The 12,857-nt window shown below is 37.9% G+C and overlaps 1 protein-coding gene across 21 annotated transcripts in view; it reads right to left on the bottom strand.

Moving 5' to 3' along the window:
- The window catches only part of LOC121330646 (RNA binding protein fox-1 homolog 1-like), an 879,666-nt gene that overhangs the window by 89,165 nt on the left and 777,644 nt on the right, over window positions 1-12,857 (bottom strand). The gene's annotated exons all lie outside the window — the stretch shown is intronic.

Here is a 12,857-nt window from a genome sequence, read left to right as displayed (position 1 = left end):
TGAAAAATAAAATCTACAAATTGTTCTAAATTAATTACAAATATAAAACAGAAAATAATTGATTGCATAAGTATTCACACCCTTTGTTATGACACACCTAAATAAGTTCTGGTGCAACCAATTGTCTTTAGAAGTTACATAATTAGTTGAATGGAGTCCACCTGTGTGCAATTAAGGTGTTTCACATGATTTCAGGTTAAATACACCTGTCTCTGGGAGGTCCCACAGTTGGTTAGTACATTTCCTAACAAAAACTATATCATGAAGACAAAGGAACATTCAAAGCAAATCCGGAATAAAGTTTTTTCAAAAGCACTAATCAGGGGTAGAATATAAGAACATTTCCAAGGCATTAAATATCCCCCGGAGCATAGTAAAGTCCATTATTAAGAAATAGAGAGAATATGGCACAACTGTGAATCTGTCTAGAACAGGCCGTCCTCAAAAACTGAGTATCCGGGCGAGAAAGGCACTAGTCAGGGAGGCCAACAAGAGGCCTATGGCAACTCTAAAGGAGTTACAGTACATGGCTGAGCTGGGAGACACTGTGAATATGGCAACAATAGCCTGGGTGCTTCACAAAACTGGCCTTTATGGGAGAGTGGCAAAAAGATAGCCATTGTTAAAAAAAAACGCTAAGTGCTATGTTTGGCGCAAGCCTAACACCGCACATCATCCTGAGAACACCATCCCTACCGTGAAGTATGGTGGTGGCAGCATCATGCTATGGGGATGCTTCTCTGTGTCAGGGCCTGGAAAGCTCGTGAAGATAGAGGGCAAAATGGATGTAGCAAAGTACAGAGAAATCCTGGAGGAAAACCTGTTGAAGTCTGCAAGAGACCTGGGACTTGGGAGAAGATTCATCTTCCAGCAGGACAATGACCCCAAACAAACAGCCAAAGTGGAGTGGCTTAAAAACAACAAAGGTCAATGTCCTGGAGTGGCCCAGTCAAAGCCCGGACCTTAATCCAATTGAGAATATGTGGAAAGAGTTGAAAATTGCTGTTCACCAAAGGTCCCCATCCAACTTGACGGAGCTTGAGCAATTTTGCAAAGAAGAATGGGCAAAAATTGCAGTGTTCAGATGTGCAAAGCTGACTTATCCAAATAGACTCATGGCTGTAATTGCTGCCAAAGGTGCCTCTACCAAATATTGACTCAAATCAATTGTTTTCTGTTTTGTATTTGTAATGAATTTAGAACAATTTGTAGATTTTATTTTTCACATTTTTCAAAGACATTATGGACTTTTTTTGTCTTGATCAGTGGCAAAAACTCCTAATTAAATCCATTTTGATTCCATGTTGTAACACAATAAAATGTGGAAAAGTCCAAGGGGGGGTGAGTATTTTTGACAGCCACTGTACTTTCAAAACAGAGCAGACACTAACACCTCAGAGATATTGGCCTCTAACATGCTCTGGCAATGAACCTCTGAGTCTGCTGCAGAGTAGCTGGCACTTGAGTAGCATGAAAGCAACAGAGAAACTTGGAAACTTGAGATGCACAGAGCGCTCTGCCGTTCTCAGTTCCTCTCAGGCTGTAGTTTAATAGGACATCTTTGCTTTCAGCTCTTCAGCAAAGTGCTCAGTGTTTACCCTGGAGCTGATCCGAGCACATCAGCAAAGTGATACATCAATAAACCATACGCACTGAAATGGCTGCACCCGTGCTGTCTATGCCGCTTTTTTTTGCTCTAATTGTCAGTGCTCTCTCAGTCGGTGGATTTTGAGCAAATCTTAAAAGTGAGGCACACCAGCTCTTAAATCTAAATAGAAGCCAAACATGCTTTGATGAAGTCATTGCACTTGCATTTTAGAATAAACATCCTGCATATCAACATTCTGCTCTGTAAAGTGGTCTGTATAGCAATTCAATTTCTAAAAAGGAAATCTGAGAGAGCATAGGACATGTGTCACAGATATTATTTATTTGTCTGCCTATGTAAGCCTTTTGTTATATGTTACAGAACCAGTGTCTGATCATGTTAAGTTAACCCAAGCATTACTAACTGCTCTAGTGTTTCCAAGGCAACTTCTTTCCATTAACCAATCACAGCTGTTGCATTGGTGTTAGTTTTAAAGTCTCAGTCAATAAAAATGGCTCTTGTAGCCAGTAAGTGGGTAATTTTAAACTAATATAGATCCAAGTTGCACTATTACAGGTTGACCATTATTTAGACACCCTTTGATTAACTTGCAACATCTTTCTAAAGTGCCTGTTTGCCACCAAGCATGTGAGCTAAATAGCTGGGCTTGTCTACATTCATGGTTTAACAGCTATTCACCTCATTGACAGGGGACAGAATCCGTAAAGGCACTGTGACATAGGGCACAACTACAGAGATGATACAATCATCAAGGACTTAAACGATATAGTTACAAATTACTCTTATAGGTAAATCACATCTAATAAAAACAAAGGGTCTCTGCACCTTTAGGTCTACAATGTGAACTTATAACATTACAAAGTATGGTTTTCCCAAAGCCTGAAAACAACATGACATTTCATCCTTGGTGTTATTTATATACATATTTACTGCTGCCACCTGCTTGCAGCTCAACTCAGATCAGAGGCAGGCACACACACATGCTATCAGAAATAAAGTACACTGCTCTCTGTTTCATTACAGCCTGACATTTCAGTACAAATATAAATGCTGACTATTCCTCAGCTTTTCCAATTGCTCTCTGACCACTTATATTGCGGTCAGTAATAGAATACAATGCAATGCTAGCATGGGCTGCTTTTACTCTTACCCAGGTGGTTCAGGTCATTGCTGGCACATGTAACAATTACAGAACACCTTCTATCGCTTAAATGAACCCCCACCAACCCCACAGAGTTATATTAGATTAGGGAATTGGGAAATGAGTAAGAGGGCCAGCCAGTGGTTCTGGGAAATAAGTATTCAGCACATTCTGCATATTACGGAGCTGTATTATTTGGGATGCTGACAGAGTAATGTGTGGTGCTCATAATTGAACTGTCAAGAGCAGGTTCCCAATGAGCTAAACCCAATACGAACCAGTACTTCGATCTTCGAAGATGCTGCCCCTGTTACTCAGACATTATACACTGTGAAGATTGTTTGTAGCTGTCCTGGAATGTTAGTAGAGCATAGTTCATTAGGTTTTTAGAAGTTTATATAATACTCAGTGCACCAATCATCTGGGTTGACTGTGATTTAATAGCATGCAATGTAGCTGGGTAGCGGGCTTGGTTACATCATCACGACCTTACAGTCTCACAAATTGTGAGAAAAAGAAAAATAAGGCATTAAAAACGTTATCACCATGGTTGAGGGCTCCAACAAGGAAGGGTAAAAAAGAATTACAATTTACAGTTTAGCGCAAAGCTGATCTTCAGGGAGCACTTAGACCCTGCATAGGAACTTGTATGCATTCCAGAGCCACAATGTAGCCAAAACCTTCTGTTTATGTTTCAAAGAGCAAATAGTAGAGCCTTCAACAAAAGTAGACCTGGATCCGAGGGTGAGCATTCACAGAGGGTAGGGTGGGGATCTATATAAATGTTTACGCATTTTAAGTACCAACATTTAGCATTATACAAATTTGCCATAATGGGATATCTGATGTTCAGAATCTTGGAAAAGAAACATGGCCCTGTAATTAGGCAAGCAATAATTATTTTGAGAAAAAATCTCAATGCAAAAACATAGTAATATCGTATGCATGGCAATACTGATTCTACTTCCATAAATAAACATATAATCAATGATCCCACTAATCCTGTGACAAAAAATAACAAATACAAGAAGAATAATGCTCCATGTACTGTACAGCATGATGTCACAAAGACGGCTGTAGTGGGAGACGTCAGACCAGAAACAGGAACCAGGAAATAAACAACAGAGAGGTGGAATTGGGTGGAGCTGAGCGATTGGTTTCGCTCAGCATTTAATTAATGAACGGAACAGTAAATAAAAAGGTTGGAACAAACAGAAACACAGGACACGGCACTTTCGCCAAAATAAAGAGACAAACAAAACGGACTACACAGACAAACACGGTGAGCTGATATTTTAACTATTAACTATTATTATTATAACCTGCGTCTCCAATCCCATTCTCCACTCACCAAACACACAACCCCGAGTGAGTGAAAACATGCTGCTTTTATGCAGCTGTACTAAGATTTGATTGCTAATCAATCATTCAATTGGAATCACGGTACAACTGCACGTGAATTAATAGTAATTAATAGAATAGAATTAATAATATTAATTAATAGTGCAATTTCCTGTGCTCACATATTATTACATTTTACTTGCACATGAAATGCTGTGCAATCCTCGTACCTAAATACAAATATACATTTTAAACACTCGTGTTACACAGACCCATTTATATCCCGTGTACCAATGACTACACACCAACATTAACACACAACATACAACACAAAATACGCACAGGGACGGGGCACTTTGCCACACAAGTGATATAACTAAAAATCATTTAAGACTCAGTCATGTTTTTGCAACCACTGTCACATTCCTGGAAAGAACAGGATTCAAATAACTCTCTTTGCCCCTTTTTGAAAAACAAAAAAACTAACACTTTAGCTGTTACCAGTCAATGGAACTGGTGCATGCTCGCGATTTAAATCGCTGTCAAACATATGGCAAAGCAAATGCATCCAGAGTTCATAACCACAGGAGTGAAATAAAAAACACTTTGGGAGCTTCGGTTTAGCCAACCTGGGAATAACAAGCTCCTCGAACACTTCATGTATAAACAATACTCTCAGTCTGTAAAGATCAGCCACGACCACAAAGAGTTGCTCTGTGGTGTTCTTTATTTTATCCTCTTGTTCTCACGCTGAAATAATTTGGATAGCTTAATACAAAAGTAACGTGTCAGGATTCCATTACCACTTACATCTAACACCTTTCTGCTGATAGGACGGAGAATACTTCTGACTAGTAAAATACGACAAAACTTTACATCTTTCTCCCCTCATCTGTTTTTCTCTACCGCTAGTTTTCTAATAAAAAAAACAGCACAAATTCCATCAAAAATTTAAAGAATTCCTGTCTCATCTGTTTAGGCCTGAAGCTAGTTGCAGGGACAACTCATTAGGGACAGGCTCATTAAAACCAGCCCTGGAGCGAAAACAGTTTCAGAAGGAGAGCGCTCCATTTTTCCTCTTTTTTAAATTATTTTTTAATACACGCTCACCTAGCCATCACCCTTCCCCAACATACAACTCTAATAATAATAATAATAATAACTTTAATTCGATATAGCACCCTTCACACTGCGGTGTCTCTGGGTGCTGCAGAATATGTAAAAACTAAATCAGGAATATACCAATAACAATAATAAACAATAAACAGTCAGTTTATAAAATACATTCAAAACAGGTCAAATACAAATAAAGATCATGTAACAGGGAGAGATCTGTGCTGACTCTGCTGGCATGTTCACGGGCTGCAGGAAGAGGATGGCAGTCATCCAACAACCGCCTGTGAGTCATGGCAGTGACACGGGGAGGTGGGAAAGTGGGTGTGTGGACTTTCCCCCTCTCTGAATGGCTGAGAGGCGCATCTTGGGAGATTGTTAGCCATATAAATTAACACTCTGTTGTTTCCTCAGGTCTGCCCTGTTAAACGCGCCGAGAGTGCGGAAGAGCTGGTCAACGACCAAGAACCAGTGGGAGAGAAAGAAACAGAGGTTCAGAGCGAGACAGTGAGGGGGGGGAACCCTTGGGCAGACCCCTGATTAGTATATCAGAGCAGGCTAGTGAGCCGGCAGTGTAGGACGGTGATCCGGGTCGCACGGGCAGCGGCGACCGGGATATCGCTGCAAAGTGCAGCACCTTTTCTTTGTAGTTTTTGTTACTGTTTTATTTTCCCTGTTTCTTTGTGCCTTCTGTTTTGAATTGTTGTTTCGAAGCACCTGCAAAGGCGCCGGTATTGTGTACCATCGCTTGGTATTCCCGTGGCTCTGTTTACCATCGTTGGTAAATCAGACCACGGACCCACAGCGCCATCTGCGGGACTAAAGAAAAAACAGCACCCTGAAATAAAACTGGGCACCTGTGCGGTGTTGCCAAATTCACCTGTCTGTCTCCTGTGTCAGTGAATTACCCACCACCCTTCCACAGATCATAAAAAAAACAAGTCCACAGGATCACTGTAAAAAAGCCACCGAGAACAAGTGTGTCTTAAGAGTGGATTTAAAATTAAACAATGATGTTGAGTCTTGAATGCCAGCCGGACAGAGAGTTCCAGAGAGAAGGGGCTACTTAGATAAAACTACGCCCACCAAGAGTAACACATCTTGGAACCAAACGCTTTAGAAGTCCAGCATTTGACTATCTAAGCTGTCTTCCAGGGATGTAAGGGCTGAGAAGGTCCATAATGTAACTACGACTCTAATGATTTTGTACAGTGAGCAAGATTCAATAAACCCTAAACAGACAGCTCCATGCTTCTACCAAAGTTAATATTATTTCCTTAATTTATAGTCATAGTACCAGGTAGATTGTTGAGTTAGAGATAATGCTCAAATTCGAAATTTTGTTTCTGGATGTTAGCTTGGTTATTTTTAATGGTTTGTTTAGAATAAACACATCTTTTTTTTTTTTTCTTTAGCAAACCAAAGGCCAGATAGTCAAGAAAGTTGGGAGACTTAATCTGCTAAAATTATAAAAGCTAAGAGCGGCCGGCAATACCTTGTTTTTCTTTCTTTTTTTTAATAATCTAATGGAAACATAAATGCTATTTACCAGATAAATGAAAAGGCATTCATCTATATCAAGATAAAAGCTAAACTCCCTCCATTACAGTATTATAAGACTGTTATAATGCTATACCTTGCCTTTCAACTATAGTAAATCCTCTGATATCCTTTCTTAATTATGTGCCTTGTAATGCTAAGCAAAATGCTTGGTTCCTAAGGATAGACAAGTGTTGTATAATTGTGAGGATTACTTCTTTAATTATAACTGGGAATGATTAGAAATCCTTTTTTTTTTCCACACATAAATACAATTATAGCTCTTCAGATTTTAGGTATCTTTAGGAAAGCGTTTGGTCTTTATCGTCCAGTCCCCCAAGCATAGACAGTCAAAGTCAAACCATTGCCAAAAGCGCTGTTCTTTTTCAGAATTACATAATATGCTTGCCCACACATAGAAAATGACTGCTTCAGACTCTCTCTCAATCACACACACACACACACAGACCCAAATCAAAAAGAGCAAATACTAAAATAATACACTCTGAATATCAGTATTCAAACCAGGGCCCTGCAGCTAGTTTGAAGACTACAAGGCAGAGGGAAAACGGGCTGTGCATCCAAACTGGATCTTACATGGGCAGAAAAAGTTTAAGACAGTTAGATAACGTGCAATACAGTATATACCAACATTGTATCTACATACAAACATTGTATCTACACAGACCGCATAAGGTCAGACCTTGTAGAAAAGGCATTCAGGACAAACTATCTATCAATCAGTTTATTTTTATATAGCTCCTTTCATGGCAAGCCATCACAAAGCACTTTACAAACATATAATATTAAACATTAATTACAATTAATAACATGTCTATTTTCCATAAGTTTGAAAAAAAAAAACAAGTTTCAGAGTTTCTGACAGCTGGAAGCAGAGAATTTCAGAGGAGGGAGCACAAGTAGAAAAACCCCAACCTCCAGAGTGACACCCTGAAATATTTGAATGGTCAGCAACTTAAAAAAAGGTTAATAGCAGCCTGAAGTAGATGCTTTTGTGCATGCTTCAGATTGCAATGTATGGAAATACTGGGGTTATAATCAATTCCATTTCGGAAGATATTTTAAGAATACTTCGAATTCTTCGGGGTTTAATGTGACTTGACTTGCTGTTGACGTGATCAAAAATCTAAGTGGCTACTAGAGCATGTAAATGCATTGGTAGTAATGTAAAGCATAGCAGTATTTTTAGTATTCGTGAGAATTGCTGCAATGCCCCCTCAACCCTCTTCTATAAGTAACAAAACAAAGCAGGTGCTTCTTTCTGGGGCCCTTGTATGAAGCTTGAGTTTGATATCCACCGGAATGCATCAAGAGGCTGAGTGGGAATTCACACAAGTGGAGATCCCTGGGACTCTGATAGGGTATCACACAGTTCGACGAGCTGCTTGACGCTGTTTAAAGTCTAATCTAGGCCATGGCCCTTCAAGGCTGCGCCTATTGAATTATTGACAGTCTCTCGCTGTGGTGTGAGGGGATTGAGTTTTTCTGCCTGCACTCAATAAAGATGAAATGGAAACGCTCTCACAAGCTTACTTTAGCATGTTAAAAGTGATTTAATAGGTTGGCTTAAAAAATCAACAACGGATTTCATTAGATTGATCAAATTCTCTGTGGCGGAACCAAAGTAGTATTCAGCAAGCCCTTTTGAAGATTCTAAAAAAAAGACTTTATAATGTTTAAGTTGTTGCCAGTAACCATGGCAACGTACACTAATGTCGTGTGGTCTATTTTAAAATGCAACAATGGAGTTGCTTTGTCACCCTTAATGTCCAATACAATGGCTAAACAGTTGAATGTGACTACTTAGCTTGTTATATATATATATATATATATATATATATATATATATATATATATATATATATATATATACACACATTGTGTTATAAGTCAGATTGAAAAAAGATTCTAGAAAAACTTTTGGGAGACGATTTATTTAAGCAGCAGGGCATGAGAGGGTATGGGTTGTGTTGGATATTGTCACTTCTTGTTGAGTTGATAACCCATGCCCTCAAGTGCCTTATTGATTTGATAAAACAGATTTATAAATGTTTTATAAAAAATAAAGGAGAAATCTGTATAGTTTCTAAAGATTTATTAACATTTTGATGTATAACAGAAAATAGTCCTTATGAACATTTTTTTTGTTTGTTTCAGTAAATGCAATTTGTTTTAAAATACAGACTTTAAATAACTGTCTTCCTGCATATTCTAGGTAATGTTGTTGCTAAGTAATTCAATCCCATTGGCTCTACCATATGCCAAACAGTGCAAGAGTTTAAGGTGCTTTGTTGGGATGTAAGTAATTAAGTCAAATTGTTGTTTTTTTTTTTTTCTCAAAATGCCAGTTAAAAGCCCAATTTATTTGTTTTGTGTTATTAATTTTATTTCTCAAGGTTTTTTTTTCTAGCACATCAGTGTTACATTTTTGTACATGTAAAGAGAGTCAGTAAAGGAGAAGAGAGACAGTGAAGAAAAGCGAGTCGATTAAAACATTGCGTTTAGTAATGTAAATACTGTTGAAAAATATAAAAATATCCACAGTTACAAATTAATGAAGAGACAGTTTCACAAAACGACAGCTGATACCAAGTAAAATGAGGGAAATAAAATGGAATATTTGACAACTGGATCTGACCGAAGTTACAGAAAATAGCAAACTGGTTTGTCGTGCAAATTAATACAAATTGGAAGATATGACAAGACACCCTGATGTCTTCAGTATCTTCCATGACAGCAGGTATTTTGATAGGTGTTTTTTTTTTTTTTTTTTTTTTGGTGGCGCAGTGATACATGGTTAGCACAGGTCCAGTGCCTTTGTTCCTAAGTAGTTGCTAACTGTGACATTGTGCTGGATATTGTAACGGCTTGGAACACTGATGGACCAATCAGCATGCAGCATTTTAACAATCCATTTTATAATCAAATTTATACTTGCCAAGATGTACTTGTCTATTAATAGCTGATGTCATGCTTGCAACCTGCTGTGAGTCTAATGGAAGGACTATAATTTTAAATACAATAAGGCTCCCCATCAACTGTCATATTGACATGCACAAATGTATTCTGTAAAGACAATTAAAGTAGATGCTAAGCGCTTAACAGAGAGCACACCTTTTAAAGTCTTTAACAGGCTGCTTGTGGCTTTTAAGTAATTTGTCTAATATGACGGTCCTTTCTTTTCTTCTACGTCACTTGAGAGCCCTACTGAGGCAAAATAAATAAATAGACTTTGTGCCACAAGTACATTTGAGAGGGACGCTCTTAGCTGCTTCAAACATTGTAAGTACATTAAAGAGGTTTTTTGTAACTGAGAGCAGCAGCAGTAATATCTTGACAGATATTAGAGGAGGCTGCCTCTCTTAGCTTCTTCTTTTTATTATTATTATTTATTATTATTTATTATTATTATTATTATTATTATTTATTATATTTATTTATTTATTTATTTTAATAACAGCAGGACAAAAGTCATTCTTGTGTTACAGACACAAGATAGTTGTCATTTCTTTTCTCAAAACAATGAATCTCAATTATGATTTGTTCCCATGTTTGAACTCATATTTGTATGTTTCATTACTAAGAGCCACAACATAGGCAGTGTAAATGCCACTGTGCCAGGACAGAAGCCCTGCTGCTGTGTATGGGAATGTAAGGTTGGCAGGTATGGGGATAAATCTATCCTTGCCAGCAGTCACAGATGTGGCCTTTCCCCAATTAGGTAATTGATGCTAATTGAGGAGTGGCCACATGTATAAAATGAAGGAGAAATCCTTTGTCTGGTGTAGGGCTGTCAGTTATGCAAATAGCAATCAATTAATTGGGCACACAAAATATAATCGTTCAAAAAAATACAGATGATTGTCCAACCCAGAGAAGGTTTAAAACCCAAAAGAAGCGCAAACTGTAGTTTTCTTCAATGTACACAATTTAGTTGTTTGCCAGGAATACAAGCTTGACGACCTGCTCTGTATTGAAGGTGGCGCACTTTTTGTTTACATTGAATACACAGAGGGCGTGTACTTACAAAGCATTTTCAAAACTGAATCGCTGGTAGTCAGGATGAGACCAGCAAATCAGATGCTAGTTAACATTTAAACAGGAAAAGACACTGCCCTTTCAGAGCCACTCCTCCAAAACATTGTATTGCTAGTGTATAGCACATTTAAAAGTTTAATCCAGATTGCATACTCCTAAACATTATTGGGTTGAATAGACATCCCACTACTGCTTGCCGCTGTTTGAGCTCATATAATTGAGGTACAGGTTGGTGCAACTAGGGATGGGGCCACCATGGTTAGTCAGGAAAACACTGATGTGAAATGGGATGATTCCTAAGTGATAATCACCTCTAGCTCCTCCAGAATGGCCCATAGAGCCATTACTGTTGTAACTACAGTATGAGTTCTCTATCAAAGTCCATCAGATCTGCATGCCAGCCAACTGAATGAAATCCATTATTTCATAGTACAGCTAAGAGGTCAGTGTCTGGTAGAAAGATTGCCAGGGTGATCCAATTATTCCAAATTAATTTCTATATTCCCAAAGTATCCTTCATCAATGAGGCAAGTGAAAACTAAAGAGTTATTACAAGGCTGCAATCAGTGAATGGATCAAGCAGCGACTCCTTAAATGTAAGAGTGTCTGCACTTTTAAAAAGAACATGCTTTCAAAGTGCATAAATCATTCATTATTCTCTATTTAAAAAACAAACAAAAAAGCTGAAATTAAAGTGAGCACTTCACTCAAGTCACTGACCTAATAACTCACCGGACAGTATTCATCAAAGCACCAGGTTTAAAATCACAGAAAGCCCTTTCCAATAGAAATTGTAGTGGAGACACATACAGGAGTACATTTAAAGACCTTGACAAAAGCACAATCATTAAACAGATTTTCTTGCCTTTTCATTACATGTATTATTTAGACTACGGTATTAATAAAGGTTTGATTTAGTATTGGCAATTCTTTTAACAGTTCTTTCAGCAATTCAATAAATCTGAAGCCAGTTCTTCCGATAGAGAAATAGGTATGGAGCTCATTCAGCCAGCAAATGTAATTTCAAGAACACATGTGTTTAGGTCACTGCTGGGTTATATTCAAATCAGTGTGAAAATAAATTGTTCCGTTGGAAGAAAATACAGAGGATGATTCTGCAGGTTCTTAGCAGGGATGTCTCTCAAATCAGACCTTAATGGGTAACCAAGCTATTCACTTTGACCTTCTTATTGACAAACTGACATCACCATGCAGCAACCAATTAATGTGGCTTAACAAGCTAAGACTCAATCAACAGTTATGACTTCTGGACTGCACAAAGCTGCTTTAAAGATGGCTTCTGGCAGCTTTTTTATGTTATGTGATTGTAAACACCTGCATTGTCTCATAAAAGCCTCTAAAATCTAAAACAGCAGCACAGCTAAATATTACCTCCAGTTAACATTACACTGTATTTATCTTTCTGGTGATTTATTGATCATCTTATTAATAACACTAAAAGCAATAATAATACTGCAGAAAGGTCCATACAATATCATGTTTGTATATTGCTGATATTGCTGATATTCTGATCAGATTTCTATAAAATGGCTTAGGTCTTGGAGGAAGTCTATAATGTAGAACAGTGAAATACGTGGCAATCACACCCCCCAGCCTTTAAATACAAATATAAAATCAATTATTATGTTCTTAACATTTTCTCCAATAGGTGAACAGACAATTCACTTTACCGCTGTGTTTTATATTTTTAGGGAACGTCTCATTTCAAAGTGACTAACAGTGGGGGGACGGGACCTTTAGTCTCATATGGCTGCTTCATCCTTCAGAGCTCTGATGGGGTGCCGAAACTTTCACCAATTAAAATACTAAAACACCAGTTAGACTGTGCTTAAAAATCACTGCCTCTGTTCAGTCATAGAGGATTAGATAGACACACATATATAGTACACAACAAAAATAATATCCCTAATCCTTTTGCTTTTTTGCTCGTGAGAAATATCTCAGTAGCTTGTACTTGCTGCAGTTTGTACAGTATAATAAGAGACTACTTGCATTTCTCAGATTTTATTTTATAAGGCAAACCGTTGGGGTTGG

The sequence above is a fragment of the Polyodon spathula genome, chromosome 18 (assembly GCF_017654505.1).
Source record: "Polyodon spathula isolate WHYD16114869_AA chromosome 18, ASM1765450v1, whole genome shotgun sequence".
Taxonomy (NCBI): domain Eukaryota; kingdom Metazoa; phylum Chordata; class Actinopteri; order Acipenseriformes; family Polyodontidae; genus Polyodon; species Polyodon spathula.
The sequence above is the reverse complement of the archived record's forward strand: the minus strand, read 5'-3'. Positions and strand labels throughout refer to the sequence as shown.